The 19,868-nt window shown below is 37.2% G+C and overlaps 1 long non-coding RNA gene across 1 annotated transcript; it reads left to right on the top strand.

Moving 5' to 3' along the window:
• The first annotated feature begins 15,897 nt into the window (after positions 1–15,897).
• LOC136285989 (uncharacterized) lies at positions 15,898–18,944 on the top strand. Its single transcript, XR_010719653.1, has 3 exons — positions 15,898–15,963; positions 16,922–16,988; positions 17,858–18,944. It is a non-coding gene; the product is annotated as an uncharacterized lncRNA (long non-coding RNA).
• Positions 18,945–19,868: the final 924 nt, after the last annotated feature.

The raw sequence follows: 19,868 nt of genomic DNA, 5'->3' as shown, positions 1-19,868 counted from the left end.
TCCCACAAACTATTGCTACACAGCCGCCAAGAACATATTTGTGGCAAACACACATATCCTAGTCCTCTCTGTGTCATAGTGGTTCTTCATTACTTTGATATGAGATGGAAACAGGCCTGATGAGGAAGGTGGAGAGCAGCTGAGTTCCCATTTACACAATGGATGCCTCTTCCCTGCTACATTCATCTTTTTTTAAGTAATTTTCTCCTGAGATCAAAATGAATTGTCTGTATCATAAACTGATTTATTCTCTTTTCTTTTTTATTTCTGAACAATGATTCACAGTGAAACATGAAAATTTAAGTGATATTTTCTACTGCTTCATTATTCACAGCAATTCTTGGCCTTAATATTTAAAACTGTTAGTAATACTGTTTTCCTTGCTTGTGGTGTAACTTTTCTTGGGTTGAAAACAAAAATAAAACTATTACTGTTTCTGGAAGCCTTTCCTGGCACCAGTCACAGGTAAGCAGTAAAAAAATGCATCTTTTTCAGACATAGGAGGGATTCTATTTCTTTGCTCTGTGAGAAGTCAATACGTTATCACCATAGCAATGCTTGCTCTGAGCTTAGCAGTTTCTGTGAGGAAAGGAAATGCAGGCAGTGTATTTTTGCAGACAAACAATTATTCCAAATGGGTGCCCTAAGAAATATAGCACCCAATGCTTCATCTCTCCCTGTTCCTCATTATGTTAAAAAGGGAACAGCAGATTGTTGAAACTTTCCAGGGTGTTAAAATTCACTGAAATCTTGTGCATTAATAAAATACCTACATACTACTGATGACACCTTTTTCTTTCCCCTTAATGTATTTAGTTTCTTCTTTAACACAGATGGAGAAAAAAATCTCTCCAAATTAATGCACTGAATAACCTATTCTTTAGGAATTTTTGTGTTCTTTTGTACTGGATGGGAAAGACACAAAAATTGCTTTAGCAAAGACAGCCATTTTGTCGCTTCCACTACTATCCTCTGAAAGGGCAAAGATCTGCCATTTTACCCACAAACAAGTGTGCATTTTGTGCTCTTGAAACTGTGAAAAGGAAAAAGCCTTCTCAAAAGCAGCATCCCTTCATGAAATTTTCTCAGAAACACTCACTGCTATCTTTAGATGTTCTGTTTAATTAAAACTCACTAAAGTCTAAGGCATAATGTGCATGCAAATAGAAGTGGACTGTAATTAAGTAAAGTTTGCAACGAACAGTCCACTCCCATTGTTCACAATTATTTGGATTATGAAAACACTCTGAAAACATGTTCTTGTAAACTGCTAATATTGCTGTGTTGCTAATATATCAGTGCTGTCTTTTCTAGTTACAAGACAATTCTCTCCATAACTGTTGGCAAGTAGCATAGGATAGATACTACTCACCCAGTCTCTTACCTATCTTGGACCCAAGTTATGGCATTCTGGACACAATCTACAGCTTCATAATTAAGACAAAGGTTGAAAAAGCTGTGATATTCTGTGACATTGTGTAACTCTTCACTAAAGTAGTGAATTTTACGTGAGGAAGCCCAGAGCTTTTGGAAGTCTGAGAATGGGATTTGACTTCCCAAAGCAACTGAGATCCACCAAAGTTCTCCTCAGTTATTACCCAAGACATGGGACAAAGAAGAAGAAATCAAGAGACTATCACAGGAAGGGAAATGAAACATCATGGGATTTTGAGGCTTAAGCCACATATGCAAAACTCAAATAATAAATTTTTACTTAACTCAACTGTTTCAGTAGCTTTAATATATTCTATGAAAAATTTGAAAAAAAAATTCCACAAAATGGCATTTCTGTTGCAAGACATGCAGTTTCAGTGAAACAATACAGAAAAGAAAAATACAGAAAATATCCTGTGACTTGAACTGTGGTATTCTGCCATACCAGAGGGTGCCATACACCTTAGACTCCAAAAATAAATATCCTTCAGATATTTTCATGTGGCTCTTGAGAAAAAGGAAGTTAGAGAAAAAAGATAGATTTGAAGATTATCCAAATATCCAGTCTTTTGATGTATTCTCCCAGGAAGTTTTGGTTTACAGCTAGAGCAGGTAATGGGATATGGGTCTCTTATTTCCTTGGCAACTGTGCTAAACATTAGGTTATTCTATGAAAGAAAACGTGAGCCCAGCAGAGTTCTCTACAGAAGAGACTGCTGGTGCCTACTTTCAAGTAAAAGCTTTCTCAGGTACTCTGCTGCTCTGTAAGCTTTCAGTCTGCTAAATACATTTTATTGCAAGTGGATAAGATGATAAAGGAAACCATAAAAGCAGCCACAAAATATATATTATGTATTTGGCCTGGTCACTAACAGAAGAGTATTTAACACTTCTGTTAACAGCATTTAAATAAATCTATTTAAACAATAACTTGGCCCATTCTGTTCACCTACCTACAGGGATGGGAATCCAAGGGCAAATGGCACTAACCACCTGGAATCTGCTTAGTGCTGGCCCCTTGATGAACAGATATGTCTGATGTGGAGGAAATACAACACAGAGACACAGTGACTGAGCTAACATTTAAGTACCATGCTCAAGATCACTGCAGCCTTCTTTTATTTCACCACAGATGTACAAAAACACATTTAAGTTATTGTTTACGTTTTCTCAAAGTTTTCAAAATCTTATAAAGGCTCCAAAAGTATTTAGTGAAGAGTTGATGTCAGAAACTTTTTAGATTTTATTTTAATCCTTATCTTTCCTCTTTTCCTCTTCAGTTTTTCAAATTCTATTTTAAAACCAGCAGTCCTACCTGGAACAAACTCAGAGTCTTCTGGTTCATAAAAGTGCTTTGCAGTCAAAGGATGACCTTGTAACTGAATACAGCTACTCCAAAGACACGATCAGTTCAAATGTTCCCACAATGGTGAGCTAATGTACTAGAGATGTTATTTTCAACCTTTTCTACTTTTGGAAGATTAGCCATTTTCCAGTAGCATACAGAACAATGTAAGCCCACTGGGAAATAATCATCCTGCATTTCTTAATTACCTTGGGATTTTATTATTTAGAAGGAATTTACAGTCCCCAGAAGTCTGTGTGTCATGGGTTAAAACCAATTATGCTGGCCAAACATCTCTACATCTCATTCTGCAGTCCTCTCTTCTGCAAAATTTTCACTTGCCTTTCTTTTCGATTTACGTGAGAGTTCTTGATGTGGTTTTTGGAATCGGTTGACCTCCGGCCTCTTTTTTTTTTTTTTTTTTTTTTTTTTTTTTTTTTTTTGTGGAGAAGGTGCTTTCTCACAGCTTCTTTCCAGATGGTGGCTGAATATCTCTTCTTTCTAAGTCAAAAACTTCCCTAAACTCTGTAACAGGAAAGGCAACTGGAAGATGTATGTACAAACACAGCAAATTAAAATTACACTGAAACCTATATCCATCTAGGCTAACTTCACCTTGAAAACATTCTGGTTTGCATTTGTTTTATTCTCAAGGTAACATAAAAATTGAACTACATTTATTCTGAAAAGCAACTGAATAATGAGCCAGTGTAAACTACATTGAACTATCCCATGAAATTTATACCATCATATTCACTACTTTTAAATCTAATGCAGTTTTTAGCATAACAATCTCTTCCCAGTCATCTTTTAAGGGCAGAAGCTGAGATTTTTCTATGGCTAAGGGATGTCACTTTTGCAAAACAAAAATGTAGTAGGTATAATAGAACATGAAATCTACCTGACAACTCTCAGGAAACACAGCTGTAGTGAAATGTAAAAAATATGACCTATTCTTAAAAAAAGACAACAGTTGTTTATTTGTCTTTCTTAGAGGTACTACCCAGGAATTTGGTCATGAAGAAGATACACTCAGCATCAGTGAATTAATGAATCCCAAAGGGAAACGGAAAAAGACTAACTCCAAAGAACCTACCACCCTGAAAAATTGTCTTAAATAAGTTTATGTCCTAATGAAAAAAGGAAACTTGTAGGACATTTCTGATGTCCTTTTTATTATAGGACAGACTTAAAAAAAATATTACAACCTATTAACTTATAAAGATATTGAAATGTTATTTGACTTCTGGAGTTTAGACCAAATCAGGAGTACAGAGTCAGCATCTGACTCCTCACTACAGAAAGAAAAGCTACCTACCATGTTTCAATCCATAATCTTCACATACCCTCTAAATCAAATACCTGAGTTTAGGTTCAGGTTCTGAACAGAGCTGAGGCTGAACAAACCACATTGACTGGATTCAAAAGGTGTTACTTTCACAGGCATTGACATCAGCCTCCCTGTTGTTTCCCATTTAGGTTCTCATGAAGAAATAGCTATTTGCTCCCAGCTGGCTTCAGATATCTGGTGTTACTTTTGCCTTCCAAGTGGGGCACACAGAATAAGCACATTGCAAAACAACACTATTTTTAGTAGTTTTCTGTAGTCTGTTTGCTCTTAACATTACATGTAGAGCCCAAAGCACTCCTTGCCCTCCTCTTTGAAATGCCCATAGAGTCCGACAGCTCTCTCTAACTGTATGTGCAGTTGTACACCCAATATTTGGTACGCTTCCAGGAGCCTCCCTAATACTGCCTATTAATCTGGTTATTAATGTCCTAATTGCACTTGTTAATCTCAGGAAAGGGAGCAGAATTTTGGACAAGCATTTACATCTTCAGTAAAATATTTTACCAAATTTTTTTCACACTTAATATCTAAACACTCCTTCAGCAGTATCCCCCATGGGAATAGCCTCTGATTCACAAAGAGATCAGGTGCCCTTCCCCATTAACCTTCCGGGATAACGTGCTGTTCCTATCTCTGCAGAAACTGCCTGTAAGACAAACTCATTTGGAACGCTCTATGTAGCTGTGGTCAGAACAGCTTTTCAAAAGTTTCTAAAGCTCTAATGCAGTCTTCCCTCTTTATTACTTTCCTGAAACCATCAAGGTCAGTCAAAGAAGCAACAAGTGTGTAGGTAATATTAATTCTTTTACTAAGAGGTTAGTTGTGTACTTTTCAAGTCTTTCAGCAGAATGTCCCTTAAGATATGGATAGATTTAACAAGTCCTGAGAGATAGTTTGAACTTTATCCCTAAGCTGAGCTCCACGCTGTTTGTCTGGGTTAAAGAGCAATGCAGATAATTGCCAAGCCAGGATGGAGATGACTTGCAGCAGTTGCAAGATGCCTGGCTTGCACTGAGCTTCCTGACTCAGCAGGCAATGTAGACATAGCACATGCATCCACATGACCAAATTAAACCTTAGTTTCTGTGGGTATATGGAGTGAGAAGTGAGTGCTTCCCTCTTCTTTACATTCCTGGACAATTGTTGCACAATTTGGACTGTGGTAAAATTATCAGATTGACATTTTCATCCCACTAAATGGAAAAAAAGGTCTTCAGTAAACTGCTTTTGAGCTACTAAATTCCATTATGGGCAGTGCTGAGGTGACTGGTTCCACAAAGACCCAGCAGTCTCAGAAACTCTATGTTAAATTTGCCTGGGACTAAACAAAGGGATTCCCCAGAAAGGACAATCATGAGATCATTAGTACACAATTAGTTTAACTTTTCGGTTTTTAACTGACCCAAATCCATTAAAGCAATCTGTTCTGTATCTTCATTGGCAAATTGCAGTTCTCTCAACTATGAAGCAACTTGCACAGAATAAGGTTCATAGATACAGTCACAATATTAAGTCCTCTCATCTCACAGCCTTCCATCATCTTTCAGATAAGAGTTCCTACAAGAATCACCTGAAGCATAGTTATCTCAATGCCAGACACTCAACCGTACTTCAGCTTCCCTATCTCTGATGTATGCTGAGTGATTTGTTGGCTCTGGAAAGAGTTTCCAGATATTGCTTATGACAGAATTCTGCCATGTCATGTCCACTGACTTGAGATCCATCTGGAACATATTCATTTCAGTGGTCAACAAGGGTCTGATACAGTGGCCTCTACAAAGGCACCAAAGGTGCAGGTCTCTCACAGGACTTGTGTCATACCTGCAGGCTCTCTGTATTGGATATCAAACATCCTGAATTCTCTAGGACATCTCAAGTGATGCTCATCAGTTATGTTTGGGCAACAGCTCTGCCCTTCTGCCATGAGACCATTCACTCCTAGCAAAGGCTGTCAGTTCTTTCAGTACTTTTGCAACAGAAGGGATTGTGTCCAGTCAGATCTTGAGCCAGTAGCAGCTCAGGTTTTCACTTAAAATACTTAAATTAATATTAAAGTTGAAAATATAACAAATACTAAAACTCATCCCCTCCCTTCCAAATGAAGTAACAATCACCAAAAAATGGTGTTGAGGAAAATCTGATCCTTACATCTCTGTATGGAACTACAGAGTCCAGACCACAAGACTTTTTAGTGACATAGATGAATAATTTTATATTAAGTGATATGTGCAAAAGTATATAGATAGATATAGATATAAGGTGGGAGAAGTTGGATACAGTTGCAAGAAGTGCAACTTCTTACGTGTTTAAGATGGAATTCCCCATGTATATCACTGATTTTGAAGAACAGATTCATCATGCAGATTTCCTCTTCAACTCAAATTCTGACTGGAAAGAGAAGTCTTCTTTCATGGGAAATATGACAGCAAGATGACTTGTGATACTAACTGAAAGGCCTCTCTTATCAGACAAAGATTTTATCTTGCTAGTATTGAAACCAAACTAAGGTCCTGTAGCTTGAATGACACCATAAAAGTCTATGAATTTTTTGTATCTATTACCAGGCTTGCAATTTATGCCATCATGGCTTCTGTTTAAAGTCATGGAAGAAGAGAGAAGACTCGAGTACTCTCCATAGCACCTCCAGATGGCAAAGGCTAGCCCACCTTGCAGCTGAGTCACCCAGTGAAAACTAAGAGTCAAGGCAATTACACTCTCAATACTGGATCTTTGATCATATGCCTAAAATTAGTTTGGAAAAATTTGGACTCCAAAATGTTTCAATACACTGGCTGGTTAAACTACTGCTGACTCTCACGGAACGAACTGCAATTTGCAGAGCAGAAAGAGTTGGGAAAAGCAGAAATACCTCTATTTCTTCCACAGAAGTAAACCAAATAATCAGATGAAGCACAGTTTCAAGTTTGGCAGTCCTAAAAGTTTTCCATTCTTGTTATCACCATCAATCTTAAAAGGAGTACCTTAATTAGGATGTCAACTTTTATTTTTAAACATAATTGCTTTCAGCTTTGCCCAAGGAAGATGAGTTAATCACATTTGCAACTATATTTCTTTGGTTAATTTTATGAGACTGGCTGGCTGCTCTCTCTTTACTTTGCTAGCATTCTTAATGTTTTTAATGATCCATTTCTCTGTCTCTTAATCATTATTTCTTATGGTGTGTCCTTGGTTCTTGTTACTGCCTGATAAATTGCAAGGCATGTTTTCATAGTTTCTAAAAAAATTCCTGCATGTCACAATTTGTGAGCACTCTCTGTGGTTGATACATAAATAAGTCACCTGCTGTTCCCTACGGTTTTGTAAACAACAAGAAGAAAGGGACGAAGGTTTGCTCTCTTTCTGATATGAAGCTGGAATGCAGCTGGAGTTTGTAGCTGGACCCAGACATTGGGACATGCCTCCATGTTCCACAATTCATATTGCCTTATATGTTATTAATATAGCAGAAAGGAAGTCAAATAAGAACACGAAGAGCAGAATTCTGTTTTTCTGATGAGGCTACCTTCCCAGAGTGTAGTGATGGCTGGCCACTTCTTTCCAGGACCAATGTTTAAAGCTCTAAAATTTTGGCTGTCAGTTCAGACATTGATTTGCTACGGTTCAGTCAACGCTTGTTCCTTTGCTGCATTCATTCTGGACTACTCATTTCAGGATTCTTAGAGGATGTTATAGGTTTCATTCAGTAGAAATCAAAAAAGCAATCTTAAATTTATTTAACTACTAGAATCAAAGTTCCAGCCTGATTGCTTGTTTACCTCTAAAATGCCCTAGCGGAAAGCACAGCTTCATGTTAATAAACAAATTATGGAGAAACATATTGTCCTGGCTTGAAGTATATTCTATCACCATCTTCATGAACTGTTGAAACCAGCTGAGGCAGTGCTCCCTCCCTCTTCCACTCTGGATTATCTTCTGTTAACGGGCCCATCAGCACCTTTGCCACATGACTCACAGATAACCCCCTCCTGGACTATCTCCTGTTAATGGGCCCATCAGGCCTTATCCCATGACTCACCATCCCACTGTGAGATGCCCCGCCTAGAGGGAGGAACCAAGTATTCCAGCCTGGATATAAGCTGAGACTCTGAACACCAGAGCAGCGCTTACCTACTGGACTCCCAGAAGACAAGAGCTACTGCTGGATCTTCAGACCCATTATTTCTACAGGATCACCGCTCCAACAAAACCACTCTGCTTGAACTGCTACCACCATAGGGTGTGTCATGAGTTTTGTAAAAAGCATATTATTCTGTTCCATCTAGGTAGAGCAGAATTGCTTATCTTTGCCCAAATGGGTCAGTGTTACTTATCAGATAGTAGAGTGCTACTTATCTCTCTTCATTGTTTCACTACTTCCATGGGAATGTCTTCTACTAATGGACCATTAAAAGCTCATCACTGACATTACACATTACACTGCACTATTGTAAGCTGCTCCACACAAAGAGGAGGAGCCAAACCATCTTAACCTAGATAAAAAAGAGCCACAGTCCCCCACTAAGTGTCCAGTTTTTCCACCGGATTCCTGGAGGAAAACCAGACCCATCTCACCATTACTAGACCTCTTTTTTTTTTTCAACAGGACCATCTCTACTCCAACAGAACCACATCTGCCACTCCAGGAGGGCCTACTTTGAACTGCTTCCAACACCCTGACCAACAAGGTGTCAAGTTGTATTTCTGACTCTGTCAGGGTTTTTTTCTAGAATTTCTTGTTTGTTTATTTGTTTGCTTATTCTTCTGTACTACAACATCTGTATTTTTATATCCCTAGTAAAGAACTGCTATACCTATTCCCAAAATCTTTGCCTGACAGCCTTTTAATTGCAAATTTATGATAATTTGGAAAAGAGGGGGAGGGGCTTACATTTTAAAGAAGACTCCAACCCTCCCTAGCGAATACCTGTCTATCTAAACCAAGATAGGGTGTCAGGTTGTATTCTGTCTTTGTCAGTGTTCTTGTACTACTGCATTTTTTAATTTCTTTTAATTTTTTTCCCTATAAAATTATAATTCTGACTTACGATCTCCTACTGGTTTGATTTCAAACTAGTACACATATTTCTTAAGAAAAGTATGTTTCTCTCCTCTTCATACCTTTTAGACTTCGTAAACTACCAAGCACACTAACTTCTATGTCAAATCTAATTAGCTACAGTCATTCAAACTGAATTTGTATTAGCTTTTATTACCAAGTCACCATACTTAAATTACTAACATAACTTAACTTTGAACTTGGCTGCTTTCAAATACAAAGCACTAAGCATCCAAGACATTCCAACTTCATAAAGATATAGCTTTCATTTCCTTACTGTACATTAAGCAAGATTTTTAAATAACAACTAGTGTCCTTCTGCTAGAGAATTCTTTTTATCAACATGCTCATTATTCAGTTAATTTTATTCAAATAAAGCAAATTTCTTAAACTTAAATTTTCACTCATCTCACTTCTGCAAAGCCAGATAGCCTTGGCAGCTTCATCATAAATTTTATACAGAAATGTTGCTAATTAAAAAAAAATTCAGAAGGCCTTGAATTTTTAAGAGGTATTCCTACACTGTTCTTTATTATTAGGGAAAAATTGACTCCATGAGAGGGCTCACCTTATTTATCTATGCATATATCTAAAAATTGCATGGGACTAGATGGCCAACCACCCTCCATAAACATGAAAACCAAGGTTCGGATTCAGACAACAATAAATTAAATACCAGCTTTTTTATTTTTCTCAGAACACAGTAGAAGTAAAACTCTGGAAATTCATGAGGTAAAAAAGATCTCGCGAAAACAAAATTAGAAATTTTAGAAGCAAAGAAAACTCATAGCAGAACTTCCTAAAACTGGGGCAAGTTAAGGGATCAGCTGACACAGCACCTTAAAGCACCAGTCAAAAGCAGTTCCTATACAAAAACCAAACCAAAAAACCCCAAGAACAACAAACCAAATCAGCAACAACAACAAAAAACCAAACCAAAACCCAAACCATACTTTAAGTGCAATGGAAAAATTAAGTAGATGAGCTGCAGCCAGAAGCATTCCAACAATTAAGGTCTCAGGACTACAAGGCAATTTGGTGTGGAAAACAAAATGACAGTAGCTGGTTGGCAAAACCCTTGAACTCTGAAAAACAACCTTTTCCAGTGTCGAGGTCAAGGAATGAGATTAGTAAGGCTTGCTGGAAGAGTTTAGGAACTAAAGAGGATTAATATATTTTGAATTTACTTGCTCTTACAAAAGAACAGAGCTATAGTCAAATGTAAAATGCATTCAATGCTCACCTGTAATCAAAGTAAATGGCCTTCTGACATGTTTTAGAAAGACTTGCACCATAAGGGACGTATGCTTTCTTTTTTTGCTGCTTTGCATTACGTGAAGATGAGTAAAGGAACTGGAAAACACATCATAACTACCTGTTCAAGAGAAGTCTAAAGGTTTTATGTGCTATTTATCTGTTTCAAGCTCTAATTAAAATATGGTGGGCACATCTGGAGGGCAACTCCTTCCACCATAAAAACAAGCAGGATGAAGTGCTATTCGGAGATACTCATGTCTTTTCATTTACAATGGAAAGAGCTTGTCTAGCGTAGGCAACACAGCTATTACACACACCCGGTTAAAAATAGGGAATCCTGCCTGAAGGATATTGATTATTAGCTGCTTGTGATAGACTGAGATATGTACTTTGTTAGACTTTAAGCCAGATTGGTCTGAGATGCTTAACCTTTAGATGACTATTATTAAGTAAAGTAAGTCTTCCCTTTTTATGGCAAGCATGACTACTCTAAAGAAGGGGTTATAGATCATCATTCCAAGGTGTGACTGTTGTGAGAAGAAAATAATTGAAACTGTCATCAAAACATAACTAAATCTATATTACAGTTCACTGCTTTAAAATCATTACTCCAAAGGCTGTTTTGAATGGAATGAGATGTTAAGAAGGTTGTCAGGCTCTCCTGAATTCAACAGTTACACGTGGTGCTTCCAGATTATTTCTGAGCATTACACTGCAAGCAGTCCTAGTCTCACAACACCTGTAAAGTGGCTCTGGAAGAAAGTGGTGGGGATAGTATACCCACATGTGACTACTTATTTTGTATGTTGCTCCAAACACCTGTACCTACATAGATTTCTACAAATATAGGATTTACAAAGCTGATGATTAATTTCTGGGTAAAGCCTCACTGAATATCATTCTTGTATTTCTTGTGTGGTTTTTTTTTTTTTTTTAGCTAGTAAATGTGTTACACCAGTTTTAAAAAAGAAGACAATTCAAAATTAAACAAATCAGCCAAGAATCCACCTGCTCTATAAGCACCCAGCAGTCAATCATAGAATAAGAAGTTCTAATATTCGTTCTATTTTTTTGCTCCATAGACTATAAGATGTGTAAATGGATACAGATGTAATCCAGAGATAAGTCTCTACTTAAAAAGCACAGCTGTTCCTTTCCTGATGTCTAATAATTTTTACAAGACAGAATATTAGCCTGGTATTAAATTATTATAACAAGAATGCAATTTGATGAACACTTTCCACAAAATATTTGATTCCTACTGCACCATCACAACAATGTAGTTCACACTGTTTCTACTTCACAAGTTGCTATTTTTAAAATTTTGTGACCTCATAGATGACCATGTCAATGCTTGGTGATGAATCAGTTGTTTCTAAATACTTCTTTAAAGTCTTCATGAAACATACAAAATATATACATGAATAGTGGGTTAGGTATACTGACAGATAAACAATATTATAAGAACCTGTATTTCTTCACTGGCTGTTGGGGCATGGACAGGGATAGGGTCAGGTGATATCCTCGCTCCAGCTATGCACCTTTGTATTGCAACATGAAGGGTGTTTCTATCCAAGCTTTTTTATGGCAATTTAAAATCATTTAGGAGTACTTCTACTCAATGCAAGGGAAAGAGGAAAAGGTATAACTCAAAAATGTGATGTAAAAAGACAGAATCACTTCTCCATTCTGTAATCAAGGATTACATTTAGTGTTTTTGATAACACTGTTTTGATGTTACAGACTTAGGAAATCAGTCCCCTTCACTTTGAGAAATAGTAGCACACAGCTGTGAATATGCTAAGGTACATGATTCCCAGCTTAAGGCAGTCTCATCCCAAAGGCAGTCCAAGCTCAGAGAGAGACATGTTCTTGGGGGTAAGAAGATGAAGGAAAGAAAGGTGAGAGGTGGTGTGTGAACTGAAGGCTACCATGAGGATTTTGTCTGCTTGGCAACTGAATGAGCTGAACTTTTTTTGAGTTTGTAAAAATAAAGCCTGTCTGTTTAATAGCAGTAGGGGTACAGAGCTGTCACAGTCATGCTACTTTTGTGGTCTTGTTTCTCTTTAAAAAAAGGGAAAAAAAAAGTTTAACAGAGGTGATTATTGTTTTTCTTAATGTTGATGTGAAAAATCATATGCTACCTGTGAACATTAAGTAACTCGATTGTAAAAATTAAAACACTATGTAGCTTTGTGTCGTGCTTTTTTTTGTGGGTTTTTTGATATTAGTTTTTTTCTTGTACAATCCTACCCTGTCAGTAACTCTGTCTTGTAGAAGGATTTGGAAATTGGTCAGTTGCAGAAGAAGAAGATAGAAGTAAATTCAGTTAATATGGATAAAGCACATACACTGATACATCTCAAAAAGTACTTGTTCACCATCTGATCAGTAACCTATTTATGTTCTATATGGTGTTGATGTTTGAGTTGGAATGTTGTGTAGTATTAACCTAGAAACCTATACCTGTACTTCTGTCAAAGAGAGATTTACATAATGACACCTACTTTTGTGTAAGAGCATAACTAAAGCTATTTCATCTTTGACTGTCTAGCACTGCAGTCCTTTATGTTACCTAAGGACTGACATTAAAATAATTACAGAGTAATTATTGTTGTCATTCTGCTGGTACCTCATAACAGCACAAATTTAGTATTCTAGTTCTCTTCTTTCAAAAGATTTCTAAGTACCAGAACAGTTTTAGGAAGTTCATTTTTTTTTTTTTTTTTTTTAAATCTGGAGTCAGAGATTTTAGACTTCTTGATGTGGCTCACCCCTGCGCTTAGTTAGTTTTAAAAAAACAGTCCTGTGGATTTTCCTAACACCTGTCTTAAGTGTAAATGGAATCAAAAGTGCCTGGCTGCTTCAAGGTATGCAAGTACTTCAAGAAAATCACTTTCTGTAAGTGGGTCAGTGGCATTTGAATAATAAGTGAGAAATGTTGATGGATGGAGACATTTTTCTGAGTGTATGTATATGTCATGGCTTAACCCCAGCTGGCAACTAAGCACCACATAGCCATTCGCTCCCTCCCCTGCCCTGCCAGGGAGGAGAAACAGGAAAAAACAGTAAAACTCATGCATTGAGATAAGAACTGCTTAATAATTGAAACAATTTAAAACATAATAACAACAATAATAATAGTAATTGTAACAACAATAATAATAGTAATGAAAAGGAGACTGAGAGGAATAAATCCCAAGAGAAAAAAGTGATCTGCAACACAATTGCTCACCAACTGCTGACTGATGCCCAGCCCATCCTTGAGCAGTGATCAGCAGCTCCTGGCCAGCTCCCCCAGTTCATACACTGAGCATGCTGTTCTGAGTATGGAATACCCCCTTGGACAGTTTGGGTCAGTTGTCCTATGCTCCTCTGTAGTGGTTTGAAAGCAAAACCAGTGAGAGACTCCAAGTCAGAAATACAACTTAATAGGAAGAAAAATAAAAAAAAAGTGAAGAAGAAAAAAAAAAAAAGCAATAATACAAAAGACCACTGACAGAGTCAGAATACAACCTGAGCAGGGTGTTGGAAGCAGTCCAGATGAGATGGTCTTCCTGAAGCAGTGATCCCGTAGAAAGGTCTGGTAGCTCTGGTCCTCCGGGAATCCAGTGGGTAAGGGCTGCCTGTACTGTCCTGAACCCCAGATTATATCCAGGTGGGAATGCTTGGCTCCGCCCCCTGGGTGGAGCATCTCACAATGGGCTGATATCATTCCATGAATCATGCAGTGGGTCCTTGATGGCCCATTAAACAGAGATAGCTCCCAGAGGGAGGGGGAAAGAGAAACACTGCCCCACCAGGTTTCAACAGCTCATGAAGATGGTGATAGAATACATACTTAGTGCACATCCTACACTGAAAACCAGGACATCCTCCCAGCTTCTTGTGCACCTGCACATTGGCAAAACATGAGACACTGAAAAGTCCTTGACTTTGGGTAAACACTACTCAGCAACTCAAACATTAGTGTCCTATCAACATAACTCTCATACTGAATTCAAAACAGCACTGTATCAAGAAGACAATTAACTCTATCCCAGCTGGAATAAGGACAGTAAGTGCCACTGTACTCTAGTGTGGTTTACTTTTTCTTGTTTGTCTCTCTGGTCTTTCTTGTTTATCTCTCCGGTTACTTTAATGCCATTTATTCCTTGGGTTTTTTATCCATTTGCAGGAATTTCTGGTTTTTCTTTGATGTGTTACGCCTCTTTTGGTAAATGTCTTGATTTTTCTATCTTTAGGAGGAAATGAGAGCGGAAGAGACAGCAACAACTGAGGAAGCCATTTGAGTGAGATCCATTCCTAGCCTTATCAGGTCAGTCATAAGTGTCCAGGACAAAGACCAATCTTACTAAATGTTCTCAATGTCACTAAAACACGTTACTGAACTGTATGATAAACTTCAGTGCATCAAAATTCATACCTTCAGATGCAGAGTACAGCATGGCAAACAGTAGAGGTGTAGACTCTCCCACAAATAATGGCCAAAGATGCTTTGCCCAAGTGCTTTGAAAATCTGACAACCTTAAAAGGTAAGTAGAATAATAAACTGTGTGTTGGGTGCTTGCCTCTTGATCTAACTGTTTAATATATGCTCCTAGAAATACTCGGATCAGTGCTTGTTCTCAGGACCAGTCAAAATGGAAACTTCCTTTTGGCTATCTTACTGATGCATATTTGTAAGAAAATTGCCTGTTAAGTGACTAATGTAGTAGTCCTTAGTAATTATAAGATTACAGGAAAAATAAATCCCACAGGGAATAATGTGGCTAGTGCATCAACAGGGATATGCACATACCTCAGAGTTCAGTAAATCCAATGTGATGATTCATGTGTAGGAAGTTTCTGGGTGTTTGAACTTAAGAGCTGAGAAAGCTCACTGAGCTATTAATTTAACTGAACCCCTGGACTCAGCATTTAATAAACAACACAAAGCCTGAAAGGTATTAATGTAATTTACAGTTGCTCAAGAAAACTGTTTTAAGTGACTTACAGTTACTAAAAATATGTCCATGGATAACTGTGTGAAGTTTTAAGCAGTTGCATCCTAGACTGCTTTTTTTTCCCCCCTGTGATCACAGCACCATCCCTTCAGTTTCTTAGCTAGACTTCCAAAGCTTCCACTGACAACACGATTGTTCTAAATATATCCCTGGCATTCTGCTCTGAGTCTGGAATTTGAATTTAAAATTGACCTGCTTTATCCATTTGAGAAGACTCAAAAAAATAGTTTCAGTGTTGTGTTGAAATAAGGGAATGGGAAAAAATGGAAATATAATCTGATCCCACTTTTGGTTTGGGGATGCCCAAGATTATTGCTTGCATATTAACATGTTTGAACTGCCAGGTTTTGGGGTTTTTTTCCCTAACAAGCTAATTTAGTTTTCAATAGAATTCAGGTGTTCCCTGCCTTGTAAAGGATACAGGATTTATAGTTTCTCATGTACATTGCATCATTTCTGGCAGAAGACTGGTCTTTATCACCCAAGTGGAATTTTCCAGTCCTGTATTTCTATGGTAGGACTTTTCAATGGCTTTACATCCTAGTCTTTGTTTCTTCATCCTATGTGACAATCCACTAAAGATTACTTTATATGTTATATTGAAGAGGACTTGAAATTTCCAAGTTTCTGAACAGTTTCAGCCCAAGGTCCAGTTTTAAAATTTTCTGACATACATAGATTTGAATGTCAAGCCACACTAGCTCTTCCTTTTAATCTATATAATATTTTCAAAGCAGTAATATATTATAAAACACTGCTAGTATGTATTTTTGTGCGTTTCTAATACTTTTTTGGGATTTTTTTTACTTTTTCCCACTTCATTCACAGACTTCAGTAATGTTGGCTAAAATATTCTGCATAAATTTTCTTGCTCTTCAGGGGGATTAAAAATTATTTCCTGGTAATATTTCTTCAACTGTGTTTTTTTTCATGTAGTGCATAGCTGGTTTAGACATTTATATATATATATATATATATATATATAATCTGAATTCCTCTGTAAGGGCCAATCTGGTGGAATACTGTTAAACAATAATTACTGAAATTATGAAAGGAAAAATCACTCATTAATACTCTCTTTTACTTCAATGTGTACCTATTTTTATTTCATATAATACTAATTATATTACCACGGCAGAATTAAGTTGTTGGGTTTTCTTTGTTGAGCTCCCCACCTAAAGGAAATGATTATCTTAACTGAAGAGCTTATATATTCATCAGCATTAAACTGTAAGCTTTTACTTTGCACAATTTTTTTTTGTGCGTACTAAATAAATTTTGAAGAAAGCATTTAAAGAAAAAGACAACAGGGTTTTTCTAAGGTGGAATTAAAGTCTAAACATTAGCAGAATAAATCGTATAAAGACAAAAGTGAGTTGAGGGGTGTACCTTTTGACTATCAAACTCTGGTGTTTGTGACAGCTGGCATAAAAAATGAAGTGGGTTTTGTTTGCTCAATTTCTTTCCTTTAGCATGTCTCTGCAATTTAGAATGAAAAATCTTGACTTGAAAAAAGCCATGAAAAAGAAAATAAATTTGGTGAGTTGCATTTTTAAAATTATTTTTAATTTTCAAATATGTGAGGGTTTTTCCCTTCATTTGTTCTCTAAACCAAAACTAAGCCTGGGTAAGCATAAGTTAGTGCCACTATTTGACCTGGAAAACAACTGGATAGGGAGGAATAAGCACCTCCATTGCGGCACGGAGGAGAAAGCCTTGTCTGCAATAGGGAGGCAGTAGAGCACCAGTCCTGTTCTTTCTATCATTAAAGAGCTCTTTATAATAGAAAAGCATATGACAAGAATTGTGTGAAGTTTTGTGGGTTTGGTGCTTGTGTGTGTGTGTGTCCCCAAAAATCATGAAGTCTCAAAATAAATGCTGACAACTTAAATAATGATAGATTTCCGTTACAGAGTAATAATCCCAAAATAGATGCCAGCTTTGCTGGAACTATGTGGTGAAAAATAGTTATTTTAACTAATCATGTTAACAGCCTCACATCTTGACAATGACACAAGCTTAATGGCCGAAAGGTTGTTTTTTTTTTTCTCTGTTATTACTGATTTAAGTTTTATTTCTGGAGCAAATGTGTTGGCAAGAGCTAGTTGCTTTAGGCCAACAAAGAACTCTAACATCACCTGACTGCAGTAAACTGCAAGTTTTACTGCAGAAGTACTGAATTGTATGGTCCACAATTTTCTGGCTTCAATGTGAAATATAACCTGTCTAGTTTAAATATTTTAGAGTTGTCTTACTCTAGATTCACTGCTTGCTTGTGAAAAAATTACTGTGTTGATTTGTATAGTATTTTGAAAGCTTAAAAATAAAAGGCCTGGAAATATAATTGAATAGTGTAAGGGTTAGGTGATGAAATCCTGGAACTTTCTACTTTACATTCTCTCATGCAGGATATGGGAATAACCTGGTGGAAATTCTAGTTCTGCTGTGTTGAAACTCACGTTGGTACAATCCTGATCCATGTGAGCTGTGACAGTGAATAAGATAGACTGTCAGACTCTGATTCTTGATGACATGCAAACAATTTGTTCTGCTAAAACTTATTTATAAAGGTGCCAAGTGAATGAACACAACTGTAAGCCCCACCTTAAATTAAAAGGGAGAGGCCAATGGACAAAGCACTTATTTCTGTGTCAGCAGGAAGATGTTTGCAAATGGAGAAGAGCTGAGTGCTGTCAGAAGTAAGACATACACTGCACAAAGTAGCTTTGCTCAATTGACTGAGTTTGTCATACTCCTAGACCTCTGCAGCCACAGAAAGCAAAGGACTAATCTGGTGCAAACCGTCTCCAAAACGACACTATCCCTAAAAAGAAAAAAAAAAAAGAAAAAAAAAAAAGAAACAACAGAAAACACCACCAACAAACAAGCAAGGAAATAGATTTGAACTGGTAATGATTTTATCCCAGAACTGCAGAATACGCTTTATGCTAACTACAGGAGTATAGTCATTACTAGATCTAGCATAAGGTCCGACCAGACGACGTGTGTACTCCTCAATGTTCTTACATGGCACAATAGTGATATTGTTGCTCAAAATTGGTGTCAGAATATGAAACAAGAGCACCACAGTCCAAATGAATAAATAAATAAATAAAATAAAAAGAAAAGGTGGCTTCTTTGGAGGACAAAGCAACAAGTGAAAATATGGCTGTGAATGAGGCCTGAACACCCCGCTCTCGCTTGTGTGATTAGGAGTCTCATAAGTTGGACATTCATTTGTATTTTGAGTGAAGAGAAGCTGGAGGTGGAGTAGAAGAAGTTACAGTGTTATTCTGGCCTGAAAAATCCCAGTACTATGTCAAACTCCATTCCTCATCATAGACTGAAGCTTATGGAAGCTGGACTCTGCACTACAGGCACCTTGCAAGATTCGCCCGAACTGAAAAACACTTGAGATAAAAACAGATGTGGAGTAGAAGTTGCAGCTTGCAAATAATGCTCACCCCACTGTGTGTGACTCTGTACAACACAAGCCCAGACAAATTCTAGAGTTTGCAGCAACGTGCAAGAATTGCAATAAATTGCATCACTTTCATGAAAGTTTGCCAGCAGTTATTGCCCATGCAGTAAAATAGCTACAGTGGCAGCAGTACAGAATAATTTTGAGATGAGATAGACAACCTTACACCAGAACACAATCCTTTTGTCAGGCAGCGTGCCCTCGGTGAAGGAAAAGTTACCATTTGGATATAAAGTAACAGCTTACAAGAAAACAGAAATGAGCTTAAACTAGGTGGATTTTCTGGATTTGCTTTTTTCATTTTTTTTTTTCTGTGTGGTTGTTTGGGGGGCATTTTTTTTTGTTTGTTTTTTGTTTCTTAGTTTTTATGTATCTTGCCTGTAGGAATAGCTCTAGGTAATTCCTAGAAGAGGAGCTAGAAAGATTTATCACTCTGATTCTTGCAGGAAATGTGCTTTGGTGGTGGTTAACACCATAAAACATGGTACTTTTCTCCTGGCTCCTTTTAATCACTGCTGGATTATTGTTTTCTTTTTTCTTTTTTTTTTTTTCCTCCCACCCACTACAGTATAACAATTATAATTGAAAGCTTTTTATGTAGTTAATGCTTTAATTATTTCTGGAATGGTCTCTAGTTGCCTCTAAATGCATCAGAAAGTAGCTTTTCCTCCAGTGGTGGCACTACTCTGCCTGTCTTTGGACTACCTGAACAGTTACCTTTGTGAAAACCTGTATGAATTTACTGGTTTCAACATCTCTAGTTCTCTGTTTAAAAAAAGTACTTGAAATTTAGCTTGAAATATTAAACATTGGTGGGCAACACACAAGCTTAAGGAAGATGGCAATTGCATCGTTCTCCTATATTCTCTATTATTTGATCTCAGGCACATGGTACAATTCTGGTTGCCCTGAGCACATCAAGAGGCTTGATGATCCTT

This window comes from Chamaea fasciata, unplaced genomic scaffold, assembly GCF_029207755.1.
Source record: "Chamaea fasciata isolate MVZ Bird 193981 ecotype frontalis unplaced genomic scaffold, bChaFas1.0.hap1 SCAF_2, whole genome shotgun sequence".
NCBI lineage: Eukaryota > Metazoa > Chordata > Aves > Passeriformes > Sylviidae > Chamaea > Chamaea fasciata.
This window is presented reverse-complemented; position numbering and strand designations above follow the sequence as displayed.